We start from the raw sequence: 19,748 nt of genomic DNA, 5'->3' as shown, positions 1-19,748 counted from the left end.
TTTGATAGTACACAAATTTGATAGTGAATAAATCATCTGTCTGTCTGTCTGTAGTTATTCAAAACTAAGCCTCTCTCTCTCTGGGCTGAGAATGAATAGATTTGTTACGTGGTGACCTGGTTGTCTTTTTCATAGCCATTCCTCAAAAATTATTTTCTTTGTCTCTGAGTTTAAAACTGTCCCCTGCTTGGAAATGTCAGAGGCGATACTAAAGTTTTATAAATTAAATAGCTAAAAAAGTCTTTCAGGTTAATATACATTTCTTCTAGGAAACCCTTATATAATAATTATAAAATAATATTTTATTCAAGGAGAGGCAAACTGAGACAGTCTTTGTATTGTATTTTATGATATATTCTTTTTGATAAAAATATATGCCTTTTATTTTCGATTTTTATACATTTAAAACTGATTATATGTGCATATACTATAAAATTCCTAAGACAATGAAAAACAACCATTTAGTCTTCTCTACGGTTATATGGAATTATCTCATCATTAATCCATTGTTCCAGAGCTGTTCAGTGTACATCAAGAATATAAGGTATATGTAATATAAACATTTTAATGATCTATTTATTGTGTGCAGGAGTGTGTATGCGCAGGTGCCTGGAGATGCCAGAAGAGGACATTGGATCCCTTGGAGTTGCAGTTACAGATGGTTATGAACTGCTCCATGTGAGTGCTGGAAACCAAATCCAGGTCCTCTGAAAGAGCAACAAGTGTCCTCAACTGCTGAGCCAGCCATCTCCCCAGCCCTGTAATATAGTTTGATTATGAAGACTGACTATGCTCTTTCCTTTGACTTCATAGAATCCTTGGTGATGGTGTTAATCATCATAATTCCCACTAACACCTTTGCATTTCCCTTTGGCTAGGGCAGGAGGACTTCTGCCCCTTGGCACTTCTGTGATCATATAAGTTCCTTCAACTAATGAAATATGGTAAGAAAAAGCCTGTGTTATTTCTGGGTTAAAGAATTAAAGCATCCTAAAGTCTCCTTTCACTTTTCTAGCTGTGCTGGGGTTCTGAACTCTGGATGAGCCTAGGCCCCTGAATGAGGACAGTATGATGTGGGGTGTATCCTGTTCCATGAATACTTGTATACTAGCAAAACAAAGTTTTACTGACTTGAGCTATTAGGGCATTGGGATTTTTTGTTATTGGAGAATAATTTGGACTATTCTGATTGATTATAAAGATGGCTCCATGTTAATATATATAGAACTACCTTGTTCTTTTTGTCAGATGCACGGAGATCTGTTATTTAGATGTCCTAGGATTTATTTATGCCCATTTTCAACTACTCAGGCATACATAGTATGTGATTTGAATGAGATGCCCCCATAGTCTTGGCCCCTAGTTGGTGGCACTGTTTGGGAGACTTAGGAGGTGTGACCTTATGGAGTCAGTATGTTACTGGGGAAAGATCTGAAGTTTGAAAAACCATGAGCCATTCCCGGTGTGCCCCCTCTGTTTCCTGCTTATAGTGGTTCAAGATGTAAGCTCTGAGCTGCTGACATACAGTTCTGCCATGATGGCGGTGGACTCCTTTAAAACACCAAACTGCCGGGTGGTGGTGGCGCACACCTTTAATCCCAGCACTCGGGAGGCAGAGCCAGGCGGATCTCTGTGAGTTCGAGGCCAGCCTGGGCTACCAAGTGAGTTCCAGGAAAGGTGCAAAGCTACACAGAGAAACCCTGTCTCGAAAAACCAAAAAAAAAAAAAAAAAAAAACCAAAAAAACCCCCACCAAACCAAACCAAAACTAGAACTGTAGACCCAATTATTAAGATGCAAATACTCATTTTTTAAGAGGTACTTTCAAAATCCCACTCATGATTATCCACTGCACATAAGCAAACTAGGAAATGGTGTAAACTATGATCAGTGGAGGAACAGCCAAAGATCCATGTGAGTCAAGACAATCCCCAGTATATTCCATGCCTCAACCACAACCTTTTCAGTAGCAGATCCAGATGGAGTGATCATATAGACCACACCAGTCCTCTTAGCTCTGGCTACATTATCCTGAAAAGGAAAAAGGCATTGGAGCCAATAGAAACACCACTCATCTTGTTGACTCCTTCTTCTCTGCCTCAGTGAGTAACTCAGGGACTTCCTTGAACAGAGCTTTCCATTTCACCAGGGCTTTATGCTCACCAACAGTGCTGGTCACATGATCAATGGCATTGGAGAGTTCCACTCTCTTCACCCTGGTTTTAAACTTCATGGTAAGCACTCGTGGGTGGTGCCAAAGTCACCAAGAGTTTGTCTTGTACAGTGTACAGTGTACCCAAGACTGCTGTCCTGCTCTGATGCCAATAACCTGCCCACCCTTGGCGTAGCACATGGAGTTAGACTAATGATTTGGCAGTGATAGTGGCTACAATGAGGTCTCTGAGGGCAGACTCTGACAGATCTTTATTCTTGGTGACAATATTGCTAAATAAGGACTTCTCAATGACACCATTATTTCTCTTCTGGCTCAAACCAAGGTCAAAGAGTGTTCGAACTTCATTTTCATCTTGTTTATAGGACTGATCCATCCAATTTTCTTTTTAGAAAGTGTTTTCAAGGCTGCCTCTTCATATCCTGGGGCAACAATACCATCCAACATTTCTCTAGTGATAAGTTTTGCAGTCAGGACATAACAAACATCAGATAATGTAACAAAATCCCCAAATGAAGACATCCTATTGGATTCCTTTGCTCTTGTGTGTGCAGTAGGTATAGGCATGAGGGTCGAGTAGAAGTCATAGACCTTGCAGACTCTGGTCTCGTCTTCACTGAGTGGACTCACAATAGCAGCACCTGCTGAGATGATATGCTTAAAAGAAGCCACAGCTAGAAGGCTAATTCTTCTCTGAGTTCCTTCACCAGCTGCCAGGCGTTCAAAGCAACACACAGGTTTATGAATCCAGGGGTTCTGTTGAGAACTACGATGGGAAGCTTGGACTTCAGCTTATATAGCTGGGCAGGAGTCTGATGGTGGTTCACCTCATACCTCAGTGGCATCTGGGAAATTTCTTTACTGCTTCCTGAAGTAATCTGAAGTTGCTCCATCATATTGTGCACTATGAGTAAACGCCTTCAAAGCCAGCTGGTGCCTAGTCTCCAGGGAATTGTCTTTATTGTCAGAGCTCTACACCTCTGCAGCCACCCTCACATAGTCCTCAGGTTTTATATGACTGTCACTCAAGCATGGTTTTTTGGCTGCAGCTCTCAGTAAGGTCACTCCACCAATATCCATTTGTTCAACAGCTGCCTCAACAGTTACATCTGGAGAAGCCACAGTCTTCACAATTGGGGGCAGGTTATAGGCAACAACTCATAAGGTTGAAATCAAGTTTGGCCATGTCAGCATTATCTTCTGCATTGCGTGCCAAGACTGCAGCATGGATGTGAGGATGCAAGGTTTTCACATGTGCCCCCTCCCCCCAATATTTCAAGAAACCCCGTTAGCTCAGGCACGTCTCTGACTGCCAGGCTAACATCACTGAGCACTTTTGCCATGCCTCTAGAAGCCACAAGACTCAGACCAACAGACAAGGTTTCTGGCAAATTCCATGAGACAGGTTTTGTAAGACACTGGACAGGGTAAGCTGGCTGAGAGACAAGGCTGCTGTGCCAGGTCACAGAGTAAGGAGATGGACAAGCCACATGTGTGTGCAGGCATGTTGGACCGGTGGTGGACTCTTATTCTAAAACCATAAGTCAAAATGAACCCTCCCTTCTGTAAGTTGCCTTGGACGTGGTGTTTTATGACAACAATAGTAATTAATCTACTTAACTGTATTTCAAGCATTCTTCCATTATGAACAATGTGGATTATCTTTTATGGAATGATCCTTTTAATTATTAATCTTTCTCAAAGAGATGGGATTTTCTCACACTAGCTCTTTGTAGGAGTTTTCTCTGTGTGTAGGCTACTGCATACTCTTAGTTACTTTATAAAAATAATTTTATAAACTTTCTTATAAAAATCTTGCAATATAAGAAAATCACTTTTGGTCAACCTGAATGGGCTTTTTGAGAAGTGACACATTGTAGCAGGGTCCTGTACTGTTGTTCCCTTTGAGGGAGGGGGCCAAGTAGGCACAGAGTCAACGACACAGACTCTGGGAGAATGTTGAAACAACAAGCTCAGTTTATTCAGGAAGAGGCAAGCCTTATATACCCTCCATCCCACCCTGGGGGGAAGGTCTGATGAATATGCATCTGCTGGTGTGACATGGCTGCCTCTCATTGGTCCAGCTCATCTCCAGATCATGTCTCAACTTCTGTTGCTAAGGCCCTTAGGCAGACCCAGGTTGGCTCTCAGAAAGTATCTTTTTTACTTTCTTGTGCCGGCTGACCCTCAAGCCTGTTAGGGATGAGTCATCCCACAACACATGCCATAGATTTCAGATCAAGCATGTGGAGTCTCTTTTTCCCTTTGCTTGCTGTGCTCTGGTTATGATGTTCTGGGTAATGAGCCTTGCCTCACAGACTGGTTGCTCCTGCATGTGCAATAAGACAACTGTCTTATTGTTCATTTCACCTAGTCCGTCCTCCTTCAATTTTGTCTTAGTTTCTTGTCCAATTCCTGTGATAAAACACCCAAAAAAGCAACTTGGAAGAGAAAGAGTTTATTTTAGCTTGTAGTTCCAGGTTCCAGTCCTTCACAGCAGTGAAGTAATAGCAGCAAGAGCTGGAGGGAGTTGTGTATATCACATCCGACATCAGGAGCAGAGAGTAATGGCTGTGTGCATGCCAGAGCTCAGCTTGCTGTCTTCTTTTTACCCAGTTCAAAACCCAGCCCATGAAACTGTGCAACCCACATTCAGGGCACTCCGTTAACTCAACTGAGAGAAAACCTTCACAGGAATGGTCCAAAGACCAACCTAACCAAGAAAATTCCCTCTTGAGACTCCCTTTCTAGGCAATTCAGTATTATGCCAAGTCGATAATCAACCATCCCAGTCCTGTTGCTCTTAATCAGGAGTTACTGGTGTTTCTCTTCTGTAGGTGTTGTCTACATTGCAGGGCTTCTGACATCTGTAGTTATAAACACCTCTTTTCAGCAACCCCCAATGCCTGTTTGTCAGTTCATTCTCATAGTTTGCATTTGGGGACGGACACATGAGTTCTCATTCCATCGATGATGTAGTTTTATTTCCATTACCTATTGCCTTTTCTTTGGGGTGGTTTAAAAAAAAAGAAAAGAAAGGGATAATGCCAGTTTTATGATGCTGTAAAACTACAAGTTTCTTGTAAGTCTTTAAAGATTGTTTCTTGCAGTTGTGACTAATTATTTTTAATGTGTGTACTGAATCTAAGGAAGTTCACAAAATCCCACTTGAGTTTTACTTTAGACAACATGGAATTTGCAACTTTGTAGTAAAAGATATTATATAGCTCAACCCACTGTACTAAGAGCCTACTCACTGTTGAAAGAATTGGTGTCCTGTTGTATATACGGAAGGAATGGTGGCCACAGTCCTCTGTGCTTTACCTAGGTCACACCTTTGCCCTGCATTTTAATAGTCTCTTATTTGATGGCTCAGGCCTGCCTCTATTTAGTGTGTCTGATGTGAAATGGGCAAATGCTTCGTATTGCAGTCACTTGAAGAGGTCTGTGGTGCTGTTTCTGTATCCACAGGGGCATTCTTGACCCATACATAAGCTACCAGAAGTAGTAGGAAGCTCATATACCTAGGAGCAGCTCTGTTGTAGTAACAGAGGGGGAGCTGGTAGCTAATTTCACAGCTTCTTTAGCCCTTGAATAGAAATATCCTGGGGTGAGTCTGTGAACTCTCCCAGACTTTCTTGTATTTTTGGTTGTGAGCCTAGTTTTTAACAGCTGAGTCATCTCTCCAGCTCCTCACAGGCTTTCTTCTTCTTGTTTCTTATATTAGTCTTGATTATTTTATTATTTAAAACAATTTGAAATTTAAATATATTTTGATCATATTCCTCCCCTCCCCCAAGTCCTTCCAGATCCTCCCTCCCAGGGTTTCAAAATGGAAGTACCCATGGAAGAAATCAGCTCCTAGACAAAACAGAAGTAACCATGGAAGAAATCAGCTCATAGACAAAATGGAAGTAACCATGGAAGAAATCAGCTCCTAGACACACTGACTTAGGCTTCTCTTCACTGCTTCCTTCCATCACTTCCTGTGATTGCTTCCCGTAAACACCTTGTATTCATTCAGTCTGTCTCAGGTGCATCTCCCTGGAGATTCCAGCCTAACACTTGGTGTCAGGAATGGTTGAGGGCAACAAGTCCTTTGGCTAAGATCCTGAAGTCTGGCAGAGGGCAATACTGTCCTATTGCTGTGGTTAATGGGTGTTGATAACACATTTGCTAGAAACTGTCACCAGGGGTGCCAGAGGAAGGGGAGACACTGGCCTATGTGGCAGTCATAGTGTCAAAAGATGTGGGAAATGGTAATTAACAGGCTGTAGAAGTGGTTGATTGCAGTTAACGGCCACAGAAATCTTAAATGAAGATGACTTATTCTGACCAGCCAACTATCAGCCCCAGGCACAGTGTGAGAACAAAAGGCCTTTGATGAGGCCTGGGGCCTCACTTTCTTCAGCAGTCAGGCAGCCTGTTTTGAGCTGAGTCAGGGGGAGCTCTGGTTGAGTGACAGTGACAAAGGAGGTGAACCCAACAAGTTCTAGAAAAGGGGGAAGGGAGGGCCCCTGAGATCTGGAGTGTGCATGTTTGGATGTGAAACCTGAGATGCCCCCGACAGAGAGACAGGGATGAACATGTCCTACGGACTAGTGTGTCCACTTCTGGGGCTGCATTGACATGTTTCTACAAACTGTGTGGCTTAAAACAGCCAAGGAGGCAGAAGTCTGGGACTCAGGTGTCAGCAGATGTGTTTTGTTCCAGAGGCCTCAGAGAAGGAGTTCTTCCTGTCCCTCCCCAAGCCTCCGGTGGGTGCTGGTGCTCCTTGGCTTGGTATAGGAGTCACTCTATTCTTTGCTTCTCTTATCACATGGTGGCATTCCGTCCTCTGTCCTGTGTATCTTCTTTTCTTATAAAAACACATGTCATATTAGGTTAGGGCCCATTCCACTCCAGAATGACCTCATATCTGCCAAGAGGCTCTTTCCAAATGAAGTCATATACAACATTTTCCTTATCTTTAACTGATATTTCTTTAATGGTATAAATTCATGGGCATAAGGGACAACATTGAATACATATGCATGGGATATAATGATCAAATATAATGAAATATAATGATCAAATCAGAATAATTAGCATGCCTATCTTCTTAAATATCGAAAATATTTTCTATTAACATGTAAGAATTATACATATTTATGGGACACAGGGTACTATTTCAATAAATGTAAATAATGTGTGCTGATCAAATCAAAGTAATTGGCATTTTTACCTTACCATGACATTGTGTTTGGAGCCTTCGAGAGCCTCTAATTCACAAAATGTAGTTTATTGCGAACTGTTGTCACCCTCATGTGATACCTGTGATAGTACTGATGTATTTTGAGGAGACACAGTTCCATGTACCGTATCTGGAGACCATCAATGGGTACGTCACAGAACGACACCTTTCTCAAAGTCTTCTGCCGCTCACTGCATCTAGACCCACAGCTGGAACTGTGTTTCAGCATGGCTGAAGTGGGGACGTACCCTCCCTGCTACAAGGAGAAAAGCATAATTCATCAAAAAATGATATATAGTGACAAGGACAGGAGACTGTGTCTAGGAGTTGGTCTTGAGAGTCTGAGGAGAGGGCAGCATGTGAGACTGACATGAGACAGTGTGTGAAGTGGGGGAGGGTCCTCTACACTGGCAACAGCATTTAGAGCCTGGCTTCACTTACTTGGTGGACAGTTCCTGAAGCACTGAGATAGCACTGCCATGCAGTGTCTAAGGGAGAAGTGACAGAATCAGAAAGGAGACTGAGGACACAGCTCCGTTGGTAGAGTGCTTGCTTAGAATTCCCAAAGCTCTGGGTTCAATCCCCAGCATTGCATAAAAAGTGTGTGCTGGTGTATGACTGAAATCTCCACTTAGGAGTGGAGGCAGGAGGATCATAAGTTCAAGGTCGTGTATAGCCTGGGCAACTTGAGATCCTGTCTTAGAGCTTAGAAAGCTGAACCTATTAGAATTAGGACTGTGATGTGTTCATAGAATCTAATGGATGAAGAACAAAACAGCCTGTGCCTGGACTGATGGCTCAGTGGTTAGGTGTGTTTGTGCACAGGCCTTAAAACACAAGCTTCATCCCTGGGTCTGTAGTGCCTATGTATGCACAAATGTACGTATGCATACACACATGTACACCTGCACACACACACACACACACACACACACACACACACACACACACACACACTAAATTAAGTGATTAAAAATTTAAAAATAAGACTTAAGATATAGGAAACCACTCAGAGATGTATTTCTCTATATTTCATTCAAGTTTTCCTGACACCATTACCATGAAAGATTGGAGTTAATACCTAGGCCAAGTTACACTTAGAGCTCTATATTACTTAAAGATATTTTCATGGAAGCGGCATTCTGCGCCCCGCACTCCTGCTAGGCTTCAGATAGGGATCTATGTCCTGGGCCTGAGATCTTCAGGCCTTGTAGGTTTCAAGTCCAGGAAGAGTATAGCCAAGTTCTCTATCTGCCTGTCACCTTGCAGTCAGGAGGGTCGTGTCTGCTTGTGCACCATGGATTCCCAGTAAAGACTCTCTGCTGTGGATGATTGACTGATAAATAAAACACTGATTGGCCAGTAGCCAGGCAGGAAGTATAGGTGGGACTAGCAGAGAGGAAAATTGAGAGAACAGGAAGGCGGAGGGAGGAGACGCCAGCCTGCCGTCCAGGGAGCATCATGTAAAGGCAATAGGTGGCGACATATAGATTAACAGAAATGGGCTGAGTATAAGAGTAAGAGCTAGACAATGGTAGGCCTGAGCTAATGGCCTAGCAGTTTAAATAATATAAGCGTCTGTATATTTATTTTATAAGTGGGCTACGGGACTGCCGGGGATTGGCGGGAGCCAGAGGAAAAAACTTTAGCTACAACTCTCGTCAAGAGACACCTAGTCAATCAAGCATTCAGTTGGTTGGAGTGCAGGCACAAAACCCACTTTCCATGCACATGGTTCTCTGCATTGTCCAATGCCTTTCAGCTTCTTCCAACCCTGACTTGAAAGCAGCTGCTTAGCTTTTCATCACATATGCAGATGCATTTATCAAAAACTTAATTATATCCTGATCTCTATGAAGTGGTGGATTTGTAATTCACTGCAGAGAATCCTAGTCTGCAGAAGTAAATGAACCCAACATCGTCGTTTTCTTCCTTTCGACTGTGACATGGAATCTTCAGTCACAGCATGGGAGGCAATTGTCCTGGCAGCAAAAACAAGCCCTTACTGTGAGAGCAAGAGGGATGCTGTGGTGACACAGCTGAGCCACCCAGATGGGAAATGCGGGGACAGCTTAACTGAACAATTGCTTCAGCAACTGGAGTTTTACATTTTCTTAACAAGACCATCAATTACCATAAAAACAGAACATACTGTGTTTCTTGCACTTGAAGCAATACATAGCAATTAGGGGATGGGATCTATTGTGTTTGGAGCTGGGGAAATACACACACACACACACACACACACACACACAATCCTGACTGCAAGTTCAGTCTATTTTCTTCCAAGGATCTTCCTTGTGAAACCAACCAATGGGTGCTCCCACCTTGCCGATTTTCTGTGATACTTAGAGAATTTGGGGTGATGCTTCTAGCTCTGACACCTCCTTGCTTAGCTCTTCTCTGTTCTAGGTGTCACACTTATTTTGACTGTTCTTTGGGGCTGTACTCCCAGAGGCTTCTAACAAAAGCTGCAGGGAGGTGCTACCTGAAGACCTCTTAGGGGCCATGCCTGAGAGGGTGTGGAGCAGGTGATGCTCCAAAAAACCATAGCAACTGATTCCTGCAGTGTTTCTCAGTCATGGGTACATAAGAATACATTCACGGGCACACATATGGTTGGTAGCTCGATTAGCATTTAGCACAAATTCTGTCAACCAGCTTTGGTTTATGTTAGCTGTACATGATTGGAGTTTATGTTAGTTGTATATGATTGGAGTTTCTGTTAGCTGTACAGGATTGGAGTTTCTGTTAGCTGTACAGGATTAGAGTTTATGTTAGCTGTACATGATTGGATTAGGAAGATACGGGTAAGCAAGTTGTCTCAAAAAGTGTCCTGTTGAACTTGAGGATGTGACATTAGGCTGTGAGTAAGAAAATGCCACCTTGTTATCATTGTTGATGACAATAATGGGCTCTGACCTACTTCTTGTGTTTGAGGGCATCATCACATTCAGACAGGAACAGAAACAGTCAACAGTTGTTGAATGTTTATCGTACACTTGGTACTACACTTAATTTGATTCAGTTATACATTGCCTAATGATGGGTATATGTTCTAAGAAACACGTCATTAAGTCATTTTGCCATTGTTCCCATATCACAGAACATACTTATGTTACTGGGGAAAATGAAGGGTTCCCTATTTAGGCTTACTAAGAACCTTATTCTCATTAATAAAAGAATTTAGAAATATGCTCAAAAGAAAACTTGAGAACAATTTTATTGGAATTTAAGAGAAAAATAACAGGGCAGGCAAGCTGTCAGTCTGGTAGTAGCTGGGAGGAAAAAGATGGAGCAGAAGACAGCAAGTCATGCCTGTAGAATTAGGGTCCAAGAAAGCAGGGAGGCTCAGTAGTGGGAGTAAGCAAGCAGCTGCTTGTTGGAAATGGCAGGGAGGAGGCTTTGCAGAATTAGTGAGAAAGTCCAGAGTGTTAGGAAAAACATGCTGAGGATTTTGGCCTTTATTCAAAAGGAAAAGAAAAGGGAAAAGTTAAGCTATATTAGAAGTTATGGCAATAGATGAGGATGTACAGTAGTTGAAAATGATTGGTTTATCAGAAGAAAGTGTTTATAGTAATCTTCCTAATCTTGCTTTATTTTCCAAGATTAAGAAGATGCATGTGTCAGGTGCGATGAGATGTTTTGAAATTCATATGATCTTTATTATAACATGTTACCAAAGTAATAATTATTGTCAGATGGACTCTGTGTTGCCTGTGCTGACCTCCAGCTTGAGGGCTCCAATGATCTTCCTCAGCCTCTTGAGTAGCTGGACTATGTGTGTGTACTCTCACCCATGGCTTAAAATTGTTCTATTTCATTATTGTTATTTTTTAACTATGTAATATACTATGCTTAATTTGTAAATTAAACTTCATCATGGGTATGTTTGTATTGGAAAAGAATAACACAGCTATGCTCCACTTAATGACATTTTAGCCAATTACAGACCATGTATACAATGGCAGTCCTATAAAATATTCTGGTGTTATCAGAGCAATTTCTTAAACTTATTATTGTTATTATGTGTGTGTGTGTGTGTGTGTGTGTGTGTGTGTGCGTGCACATGTTCTCACATGCACACTATAGTGCACATAGCACACGGTGGAGGTCAGAAGACAATTTTGCAGAGTTAGTTTCTATATCCACCTTTACGTAGGTTCTGAGAACCAAACTCAGGTCACCAGGTTTGCAGAAGGCATCTCACTGGCCCCATCGTAGCCGTCTTAATTTGCTGCACAAGTATCTATAATGTTCACATGACAGTGAAGACTACCTAATGATGAATTTCTCAGAACATGTCCCTATCATTAAATGACACAGGGTTTGGTGCTATACTATGTATGGTTTCTGCCATCGACTGGGGTCTTGGAACTTGTTACCTATGTTATATTATCACATTTCATTCTCATTTCCAATTGTTAGGAACTGTATAGGTACAAGTAGATTTTAAAATAAGATAGTGAAACAGAGTGGAGGACAAGCCACTATGGGTCCTAGATGAACTTGGGTTGATAGTTCCTCTTAGAGCCTGAGTAAGATCCTTGCTAAGGTTTGGTTATGAAGTATCCTCCAAAGGTTTAGTCCCCATTCCCTGGTACTATTGGAAGGTGGTAGACAGAAATTAGGCTGCTGGAGTAATGGTCTTAAAGGGGATCTGGCTCTGGCTTCATTTTTTGCTTCCTGGTCCCATGAGTTATCTTTCACCATGCACTTCTGTCAAGATGTCCTATGCTACCATGAGGCCCAAAGCAACAGAACCAAGTGACCACCAATATAAATCTCTGAAGCCCAGATAATTCTCTGAGCCAAAATAATTTCTCTCTTATGGTTGTTTTTCTTATTAGTCCTTTGAGAATTTTATACAATGTGTTTTGATCATATTCACAGCTCTCAAGCTCCTTTCAGATCTACCTACTCTCCATACCTAGCCAACTTTGTCCTCTTTTGTTTTTTTTAAATCCATCAGGTGCAACTTATGCTGCTCAAATGTTCTTTAGCATATGGCCTGCCACTGATGCACTCAGTGGGAGTAGGAATGAGGAGATACACTCCTAAAGAAAAGTGACTTTCATTCTTCCAGCAGCTATCAAATGTCAATAGCTCTTGGGCTAGGGAGAAGAAGTATTTCATGCTCACCTCCCTTCTTCATACTGAGATTTGGTCTGTTCCAGTGGCCATGTCAGAGAAGCAGCAGGTGGCAATTGAAGTTTAAGGTCTCATCCCACCAGGAGGCAATTGTCTGATGGGTGAATCTCATTTAGGCAAGGCCCGGAGACCGTAGACCCTGAAATATCTTTTGCTTCTTCTGTGTTTTTACATGTTAGCTACAGTCATCTTTCTCCAGTACCTGGCATGGTGTGAACAGGTGTGGAGAGATCCTCACTGCCTGTAATTTAGAGTGTTTGTCTCATGGAAACATCCTGTTCTACTGGGCATTTTTACCTGTGGATTATTATGAAGATGATTCCTTCCTAAGTTGTACTGTCTGATTGATAATAATGTTAGTGTATACAGAGATTTGATGAATAAAAATAAATACAAGGAAATGTTTCATAGTGAAGACTTATGAGTTCCACCTAAGGATCTGCTTTAAATCATAGCTCAGGTTAATGATTAAGGAAAACAATTGAATCACCAGGAGCCATGATGGCTCTAATTCTCTTAATGCTGAAAAGATGCAGTCACAGGTTTCAGTGTGCACCATTAGCTGAAACAAAGCTTTAAATTACTTCCGGTTAGACCAGATGCTTTGTTAATAGTTTTAAGATAAATAGCCCCCCAAAACAACCTAAAGCTCACAAGGACACATAGCTGAGCTGTCTGTTCATTAGGCTAATATTGAAAATGCAAAGCAGCCCATTTGTTTCTAGCTGACGTACTTTCCTTGCTAGATCTGGTTAATGATCAAAGGTGATGATTAATCCCTTATACCCATTCCTGATCTCAATTTACAGATATAAGAAACTATTGATGAATGGGTATGTACTCTGAAGATTCAAAGTTCAGCTGACTGACTGTTTTTTGTGTATAAAATTTTAAGTTTGCGACTCCCTTAAAATTCCTTATAAGATTACTGTTCAAGGCAAATAATTAAGTGATTGATTCTTTGTAAAGGCAATTTGCAGCCTGTCAACAAAAAAGTTGGCTGAAAAAAAATGTCCCTTGCCCACTCATGTTCAATTAATCTATGACAAATTGCTCTGATGTATTGTATATGGGTCATGGAGATGGCTATGTTTTTAATCATGTAAGGGAGATGAAAAACATTTTTTACCCATATTCATCATAATCATTTACTTGAAAAATGGAATGTAACCTCATTGTGACCCCTGTGTTACCTGAAAGATTTTATTGGGGTATATAAGCTATAGATGGAGAAAGGAGGACAGAAGATCACAGGAGAACAAAGAAGGAAACCATCGAGAGAGAGAGAGAGAGAGAGAGAGAGAGAGAGAGAGAGAGAGAGAGAGAGAGAGAGAGAGTGTGTGTGTGTGTGTGTGTGTGTCTTTTTCCCTAACCCCCTGAGATTGAAAAGTCTCAGTATGTGCTGATGCTGTGGATTTCCCTTCAAGCCCTGTGCTCCTGGAGGCTGGTCCCCCAGGCTACAATAGGTCTGGTTTGAGCTTTTGCAGGCTTTGTGCAAGTTGTCATAACCTGTAATAACCACTGTGAGTCCATAGGTGCAGCTGACCTGCTTTGTCTAGAAGATACTGCTATTTCTTTGTAATTATCCACCACTTCTGGCTCTTACATCTTACAATCTTTCTATCTCCTTTTCTGAAATGATCCTTGAGCCTTGGCAGGTGTGTGTGTGTGTGTGTGTGTGTGTGTGTGTGTGTGTGTGTGCACCTGGGGAAATTGTAGGTCTCTGTATTAATCACTAATACTACAAATAGAAGTGTCTTTGATGAGGGTTGAGAAATACCTTAATCTATGGGTATAATAAGTCATTAGGAGTTGATTTAATAGTATACCTATTTATAAAATGATTTTAGTAGATTGTTCCTTAGGGCTGCTAAGCTACATGTTCTTGGCCTGATAATATTGCTTGGTATGGATTTCATCTTATGGAGCAGTATTTAAATCCAATCATAAAACGATTGGTTACTCCATGACATTTGTATCACTATTACATCTTGCCAGTCATTATTATAGGTTCACAGGGTTCATAGCTGGGTAAGACTGATGATTGCTTTTCTTCTCTGGTAGCATGCATAGTACCTTCCAGCACTATGAAAACTAGCCAGTAGGGATAAAACTTAGGTGTCAGTACCAGTACTTGATTTTTTAATGTTCTATGACTCAAGTTTGTGATGTGTTCAGCAACAGGGCTTTACCATCAGATCTCATTGGTCAACAACTCCAAAAGAGGTAATCCATTCCTGGTACTTTTTTTTGTTGTTAGCCTGTATTATCTAGTAGGGGCATTGATGCCCTGTTATAGGGTAACTACATTTTAATTCCTTTTATGGGTGTGTAAGTATATATTTTTTGGAAGCTTCTATGGTAATGTTTCTTTTTTTCTCCCCACCCCTTCATATCTACCCTCTGCCCTGGCATCCTCTCCACCAAAATAAAACAAAATAAAATTTAAGAGAAAAGGAAAAAAGAGAGAAGAAAAAAAATGAGTCTCATTATGGAAACTGTAGTGTGACATGGTGAGTCATGCAGTAAACCCTTTTATCTATACATCTTTATTTGCAGGTGTTCATCGAGGAGAGCCATTGGTCTGGTTCGAGGCCTCTAGTTTCTGCTACACCATGGATGCTGGGCCTTCACTGGGACTCCTTTTGGTTATCCTGCTGTTACCCTGTGTTGTGGAAATTCTGCAGCTTTGGATCTGTAGGATCGGTCCCTTCATGTGCTCTAGCAGATCACAGATGGGATGGATGTTGGAGTGGGCCATCACATAACCCTGGTTCAGGGCCTGGGTAGTTGCAGGGTTGGTCAGCCTGTTAGCTTTCCCTTGTCCTCACCACCAGGGTGAGCTCTCCTACATTGTCCTGGCTAGTTCACCCCCTGCAGTAATGAGCAAGAGGTGAGGCCAGTTCTCCTGCTTTCATGTCCTCAGGGTTAGTTCTCCCACACCTACACGTTCAGGGTCAGCTCTACTGTGTTGCCCAGGTGTAGCATAGGGGCCACTCTCTTGAGTACTGCAGCTGATGAGGGGTAGGGTGAGCTTTCCTACCTGCCTCAGGCATTGATGTGGAGGCATATCTCTTCCCTGCCCAGGCTGACACATGACAGTTGAATAATGGGGACAGCTCTTACATGCTCACAATTTTGGGGATGGCTCACCTACACTTCTGCCAATGGAGTTGGCTCTATTGTGCTGTCCATGCAAGATGCAGGGCCTGCTCTCCTGAGGGTCGCAGCTGGTAGCAGCAGGAGCAGTTCACCTGCCCTCAAGGCTAGTTCTCTCACCTGCCTCAGGCATTGATGGGTAGTGGTGGGGGCATCTCTCCCCCACTCATGCTGCCACACAGAAATGTTTCTATATGTCTTTTTCAAAAGAACTTTAGTATTATTTACCACTCCCAGTGTTCCCTCCTCTACCTAGTCCATCTACCCTAAGCCCAATTTAAGCATTCCTGTTGGTGTTATTCCCATTTTCCTTTATACCACTGCATTCTATTCTCCCTTGAAAGCCCCTCCCCTCCATGGCCCCTTACTTGAAGGGGTCTATGTGACCCACTATGGTTAGTAGAGTAATGATCTGCATAAGGCAAGAAGGTAGTTGGGTTCAACACTACTCAGTTGCCAGTGTTGGTTAAAACTTTGGGAGTCTGACACCAAGTAGTTTATTTTAAGCATATTTAAGCACAGCACAATTTGGTGAAAACTTTCCTGGTAATAATTAACTCAATCCCATGTGCACAATAAAGCTTAAGATATCACTACACAGAAACTTTTTGAAAGAACCAGTGACATCTTCCATAAAGATAGGTTCTATAGATTGATTTCATGTGACACCTTCCATAAAGAGAGTTTATATAGATTGATAAGCTCATGATAAGGGTCTGGGGGAGGATCCAATGTGATATTGGCCACACAAGCCACTAGACTATTAACCACATCCCTTGCAGCCTTTTGGATGGATAACAGGTTATGCATCCATCCCTTTGAAGGGGCAATCCTGTGTGTTTAACATTCCTGGTTCCCCTAGTGCTTATCTGTGAGCACAAGGACCTCTGTGCCTCCCACACTTACTACTTTCCTGACCTTTATGGGTATTCAAGACAAAACACATGTGTCTGAACTTTCAATTCACAAATGATAGAAAATATGCACCATTTGAAGTTTTGGGTATGGTTACCTCATTCAGAATGATAGTTTCTAGCTCCATTCACTTACCTGCAAATTTTATAATTTTGTTTTTCATAATAGCTGAATAACATTCCATTGTGTTAATGTACCATGTTTTCATTATCCACTCATCAGTTCTTAAACATATATGCTGTTTCTATATCCTGACCATTGTAAATAGAGAAATAATGCCAATGGATGAGTAGGTATCTCTATAGCAGGATGTGGAGCCTTCTGGGTACATACCAAGGAATGATATATTTGGATCTCATGGTAGATCTATGTGCTGGCTAGTTTTATGCCAACTTGACACAAGCTAGAGTCACTAGAGAGGAAGGAGCTTCAAATGAGAAAATGCCTCTATAAAATCAGGCTGTAGACAAGCCGGTAGGGCATTTTCTTAATTAATGATTGATGTGGGAGGGCCCAGTCCATTGCGGGTAGGATCATCTCTGGGCTGGTGGTCCTGGGTTCTGTAAGAAAGAAGGCTGATGATCTATGTGGCCTGCACTGCCACCAGGGGTTATGGTGTCATCTGGGCCAGGGCTCACGCCAAGGGCCATGTCTGGGTTTGTGGCCCTGCTTCATCTAGGGTCTGTGTCCATATCCATGGCTCCTGTTAGCCACCAAAGTCTATGCAGATGCCAGGGGTCTTGGATTACACCTGAGGTCATGTTGGTGTCTGAGGGTCATGCTGTCACCAGGGCCATACACATGTGGGTGGCTTATGCTGCCACCCAGGACTTTGGTGATGTCTGGGCCCAAGCTGCAGGTAGGGGAACCATGCCTGCCTCTGTGGCCCTGCTACAGCAAGGGTCTGTGTTGATGTCTGTTGGTTCCTGTTACTATGGAAGGCTATGTGGATGATCAGGGTCTGGGCTGCCATCTGGGGCCATGTTGGAGTTTGGGACCACATGACATTGGGCCGATAAAGATCTGTGTGGCCTGTGCTGCTACATGGGGCCATGGTGCCATCTGGGCCCAAGCTTCTGCTAAGGACTATATCTGGGGTCTGTGTAGATGTCAGTTGCCTGTGTTAACACAGGGAACCACGCTAACTATGTGTGTTGAAGTCCGAGGGCTATGCTGAGCTGGTCCTGCCCCTCACTGGCCCTGGAAGAATAGGCTCTGCCCCTCACAGAGGCCTTTAGGTGTATCATTAAATTATTCACTTACCATCTCCCCAATTTTTGATATATGTACATGGTGCTTGTCCTATTGTTTTTTTCAATTTGACCAAAGCTAGAGTCATCTGAGCAGAAGGAACCACACTTGAGGAAATGCCTCCATAAAACTGTAGGCAAGCCTATGGATTTTTTTCTTGATTAGTTATTGATGTAGAGGGTTCATTTCTTAGTGGGCAGTGCCACCTCTGGGCAGCTAGTCCTGGGGTTTAGAGGAAATTTGATGAGCCAGCCAGGGAAAAGCAATCCAGGAAGCAGCTCTCCTCCATGTCTTCTGCTTCAGTTCCTAACCCCAGTTCGCTTTCCCCCTGCCTGAGTTTCTGTCCTGACTTCTCGATGATGGACTGGTATGTGGAACTGTGATATGAACTGTAAGTTGAAATAAATCCTTTCGTTTCCAACTTGCTTTTGGTCATGGTGTTTTATCACAGTGCTAGCGACCCTAACTAGCACAGAACTATTAATTTTCCTCTTAGGCCTGCCTCCATCATGCCCCATAGATTTTGTTATGTTGTATTTTCACTTTCATTCAATTCTAAAAATTAAGAAAAATTTCTTTCTAGATTTCTTCCTTCACCCAGTTGCCATGCAGTAATATATTGTTTAGTTTCCAAGAGTTTGTGTGCTTTCTGTGGTTTCTATTGTTGATACCCAGCTTTCATCTGTTTTGGTCTGATAGAATGCAAAAAGTGAGTTCAATTTCCTATATGTATTGATACTTGTATCTTAATATGTGGTGAATTTTGAAAAAAATCCTGTGAGATATTGAGAAGAACGTGTACTCTTTAGTGTTTCGGTGGAATGCTCTGTAGATACCTGCTGGTCCATTGATTGGTGGTGTCATTTAGTGTTTTTCCAGATGATTTGTTCAGTGGTGAGAGTAGGGTATGGAAATCACCCACTCTCCCTGTGTTGGGGTCAATTTGTGGCTCTAAATCTAGTAGTTTTTCTTTTATTATATTGGGTGCTCCTTTGTTCAGGGCATAGTCTCCCTTGAAAAATCAACTGTTATGCTGATGGGCCTGTCTTTATATGTGACTAGATCTTTCTGTCTTTCAGTTCCCAATTCATTGTTGTGTTTAGTGTCTTGACTATTATACACTGTGGAGAATTTCATTCCTTGTCCTGTATATTTGGTGTTTTGTATTCCCAGATTGATGGCCATCTCATGCCTCAGATTAGGAAAGTTTTCTTCTAGTGTTCCAGAGTTCCTGCATATTCTGTACGTTTGGATTTGATAATTTCTTTGACTGATCCATTTCCTCTACCTTTTCTTCAAGACCTGATATTCTCTCTTTCACTTGATCTAGTCTATAGGTGAGTTTTTCCTCTAGTTTCTTGTTTGCAGTCCTGAATTTCTCGTTTCATGTTTTATTTCATTTTGGCTTCTCTTTGGAGACCCACCTCTTCATTAAATCCTGTTTTCCTATCTTGAATTATGCTCCTTATCTCACCCAACCATTTGTGTTCTTACTGTCTTCGTTGTGGTCCCAGCCTAATCCCATTTCTTTATACTACCAAAGGTGTCTCTTTAGAAAGTGATTATCTATAATTCTTTTGCTTGGATTTATGGGCATCAAGGTGTCTGTTATACCCTTCTCCCCCTTCTCTTCATCATTTTCCTCCTAGGAGAGGTGGCAGAATATCCCATGTTGTGAGAGGAGATCTCTCCCATGTTGTAGGACCCTGTTCAAAGCTACCAGAATAGAATGAAGAATAGCAAGCAAAGGCCAGTGTAGCCCATGGCATTCTAGGAGGCCCCTCTAGCCCTCTGGCCCTCTAGCCTGGTCCCCAGATTGGTGTGTGTAACTCTAGCTTGGTCCTGGACACATTAGGCAGAAGCTAGA

The 19,748-nt window shown here is 42.2% G+C and overlaps 1 pseudogene; it reads right to left on the bottom strand.

The window, feature by feature from the left end:
* Positions 1-1,886: 1,886 nt before the first annotated feature.
* LOC128097938 (bifunctional purine biosynthesis protein ATIC-like) lies at positions 1,887-3,570 on the bottom strand (annotated as a pseudogene).
* Positions 3,571-19,748: the final 16,178 nt, after the last annotated feature.

The sequence above is a fragment of the Peromyscus californicus genome, unplaced genomic scaffold, assembly GCF_007827085.1.
Source record: "Peromyscus californicus insignis strain IS unplaced genomic scaffold, ASM782708v3 Scaffold_5__1_contigs__length_169319896, whole genome shotgun sequence".
NCBI lineage: Eukaryota > Metazoa > Chordata > Mammalia > Rodentia > Cricetidae > Peromyscus > Peromyscus californicus.
Note: the sequence above shows the minus strand (reverse complement) of the source record. Positions and strands in the feature narration are given on the sequence as shown.